Below are 4,012 nucleotides of genomic sequence, written 5' to 3'. Positions count from 1 at the left end.
ATAACAGAAGAATTCTAGGAAGAAGTGACATTAAGTGATAAAATTATATACAGAAAGCCCTGGAAACCCTGCAGAGCAAAAAACAAAAAATTAAAAAAAAAAAGTGTCCTACTTCCTCTTTGAATTCCATCTTGAGTTTCCCCTTGATATCTTTTGAACTTTGAAATCCACACCAAAGCAGCCAGCCTAGATAGGCAACCAAGGTTCTAGTTCATTACCTTTGACCCAAAGCAAAGCCCTTCTGAACACCCCCTAGAAGTCAGACAAACCCTCACCCAGTCAATAGATGTCAAGCTAACTTCTTTTTATGTCTATAAAAATTATTTGCCATCCCTAGAAGCCCAAAGCTACTGTGATTCTTGCAAGTGATCTGGCTTCCTTTGCTGCAACAAAACTTTGGTGTCTCAAGTACAATGCTGTAACCTGCAAGCTTGACTCCCATTTGTCTCTTGACATAAGTTTGGTCTTGGTACATAGAAAAGTGGAAGAATGTGATTCCAAGCAGCAGGAACAGCACATACAATTGTAACCAAGAAATTAAGAATTAACAAATGATTATGATTACTGGATCATTATATAGATGTTTCTCTTTTTATATGGTAAAATAGGAAGAATACCTGAAATTACTGAAACTCAACTAGTCTCACCCCTGTTTACAGTTATCTCACAGTTGTTTATACTTACTATTGTAACAGTCATTCTAGCCTGGTCTCAGCCCTGTATTACTATTATAATGATTATTATAGTCTAGTCTCAGCCCTGTTTATACTTTTCTATTGTAATGGTTTTTCTAGCCTGTGGATACTTACTATTATAATGGTAACAATTCCATCCCCCTCTTGTTTGAATCCATAAAAACCCTGAACTCCTTAGACATGAGGGGACAGAATTTGGGGCCATTAGGCCATCTGATCTCCTGCTTTGCAGATAGCATTAAACTCTTTCTCTTTGAAACCGCGGTGTCATAGATTGGCGGTTATGCGCATCGGGCAGAGAAACCACGACTTTTGTTCAGTATCAATTTGGCAACCACGAAGGGACAAAGATTCCTAAGAAGCAAACAAGGAGTCTGACTGCCCAAAGGTCTGGAGCCCTGACAGGACAGGTAAACACAATAATCAAGCCTTTTGCAGCTGCTAGATTTTTTAGTCTAGAGGCACAGCAACTGGGTTTTTCTCTACTCTGCCAACACACCAAACCCCCAGTACCTTAAAAAGCTTCAAATAGAGAAACAGTTTCCAGTTCCAAGTCCAGACATCTGACTGGGTGAGTGGGTCATCAAGGTAAAAGTGGATAGGGAATTCAGTATAGGAGTTTGAGTCCCCTGGGACCCACTTCCAGAATGACCCCCTTTGCTCTGATCTCTACAACTTTCTGTGTTCTGAGTACCATTCTGTATGGGGTTCAAGCCCCTGACCTGTGTTTGTTTGTACAGGGTCCTTGCCCTGAGTTTATCTGTTGAATATATTCCTGGAAAATAAGTACTCCAAAAATGAATTGGTATTTAATGAAATTAAGTATGCCTGTTTAACTATTAACTGTTGTGTTATTTAGGTATAGTAAGTATTTAATGCCTGTTTAATTGTTAATTGGTGTGTTCAATCTAGTTATTAATTGGCGTATTATGTAAATATATAGTAGGTGTTAAGTATCCGTTTAAATTTGTGTGATGGTGTGTTACTGCATTTCTATGGTTCAAGTATTCCTAATTGCTTACTGATCATGGAAATTCTTTAAAATGGGAAATTCTAACTCTAACAGCCTTCCTGGATATAGACATTTGGGTTATATTTTGCAAAACTGTTAAGATTTTAGTTATGAGCATATGAAAAAAACTAGTTTATTTCTGTAACACAGTCTGGCCCCAATATGATTTAGAATCAGGAGAGAAGTGGCCTGAGAATGGTTCTATAGAAAACAACACTGTATTAAAGTTGGAGTTGTTCTGCGAAAGGAGAAATGGGATGATATGATGTATGTTCAATCCTTTATTTGTCTCTCCCAGCAATCAATGTTGAGAAAATGTAACATTTTACCTGTGAAGATTAGTGGCCACCTCCACCCTGTAAATGAGGGGACAGTAGATCAGGAAAGGAGGAAGCTCCCCTACCTCTCCTCTTCTGCATCCCACATTATCAGAGATAAAAGACCCTGAGATAGAAATGGTCTCCCCCTTCCATACTCGCCATCATACTCAATTTGGCCAGGGCTGCTCTCTAAAACCAGCAGCAGAGCCAATGACAAAACTTCTACCCCTCTGTCACGTGCCTAGATGAACAGGGAGGCCTGAGAGGATTTATAATATTCAAGCAAACCAGAAAGGATGAAAAAGTAAGGTTCAAATTAGTGAGTTTTACATTTCTATGTTTCTGGTGTTTTGCATGTCAACTTTCCATTTGCATCTATTTGTGTAATGCACATTTTCCTACCTCTGAATGGTAATACCATATGAGCAAGGAGAAATTCTTAAAAGAGCTTTATTCGAATAGCTTAAGGATACATAAGCAGGTGTGTGTGTGTGTGTGTGTGTGTGTGTGTGTGTGTGTAATTAGTATTCCTGGAGTCCAAAAAGAAAAGAAAAAGAAAAAATCCTCTAGGCACCAGGGTTCAAAGCCTTAGTACCTGTAATCATTGTAAACAAACCTGGACATTAGAAAGGAACCACCCCTGGAATTTCCCTAAGGCAGCAGAGGGTTGCCAGAGGGCTGCCTCAGGAAATGGGAAAGACTTCCAATTGTCCAAGTCATAGCTTTAGGCAAAATAGAGCTAATAATTGGAAATAATTTTTAAAAGGGCATAGGAGAGCTAAGATGGCAATATAGAGAGGAGTGGAAGCTAGTTAGTCCCCCTAGAACAACTAATAAACAACCAGGAGTAACTAGTAAATGATCTGGAATAACTGCAGGGGGACAAACGTGACTGTCCACTCATCATACACCAACCTGAATCGAGAGGAATGCCTGAGATTGCAGCATAAAATCTGTAAGTAAAAACTGTGGATCCAAGCCAGGAGACCCCTCCCCCCACAGCCCAAACTGCAAAGCCTCCTGATGCTAGAGAGAAGCTCTCTCCCAGCAAGCGAATATACCTCAGCTGAGCTCCAACTGGGGTTTTAATTAACAAGCATGGACTGCTCACTATGAGCTACAAATCCCCAACAAGCAGACAGAGGCTTTGGGTGATGACTGACTTTGGAGAGCTGGAGGGTGGCCATGGACCAAAGGGGGCTTTCTGTCCCTGTTTAGGCTCAGTGGAGAAAGCCTCAGCCATTTTCAGTTCCCAGTGCTCTGACCCAGGCAAGGGTGGAGGTTCCACAGGCAGATTCTATTCAAATGCTAATGACCTCTCCCTAGAAGGGTTACCTTCCCTAAGAGGAAAGGGGTGGGGCCCAGCTCTACTACCCACCTTCTATTCAGAACCAGACCCCAGAGCCTGGGGGAAAACAGTCATGGGCCACACCTCCTTACACCAGGCTGGAGTTACAGGCTGACAGGCACCACCTGCTGGGCAGAAAAGCACAGTGACCTGAGGCATCACACACCCTCAGGGAAACCAGATACTGAATATTTCTTCCTTCTGGGACCAGAGCCTGTTCTGTTCCGGGAAAACCTGGTTGGGGTAACCAAGGAAACCTTGTAGAAAACTACAACCTACACGTAAAAAACGAAGTTATGGACAAGTCTGAGGAACAAACTTACACTTCAACTGAGATACAGGAATTAAAACAACAAATAATAAGTCAAGTCAAAAAGTTTAGGGAAGATATGGCAAAAGAGATGAACTGTATAATGAAAACACTGGGCGTACATAAGGTAGAAATTGAAAGTTCAAAAAACCAACTGGCAGAATCTATGGAAATGAAAGGCACAACACAAGAGTTAAAAGACACAATGGAAACATACAACAGCAGATCTCAAGAGGCAGAAGAAAACACTCAGGAACTGGAGAACAAGGCACCTGAAAGCCTACACACAAAAGAACAGAAAGAGAAAAGAATGGAAAAACATGAACA

Source organism: Choloepus didactylus, chromosome X (genome assembly GCF_015220235.1).
Source record: "Choloepus didactylus isolate mChoDid1 chromosome X, mChoDid1.pri, whole genome shotgun sequence".
NCBI lineage: Eukaryota > Metazoa > Chordata > Mammalia > Pilosa > Megalonychidae > Choloepus > Choloepus didactylus.
This window is presented reverse-complemented; position numbering follows the sequence as displayed.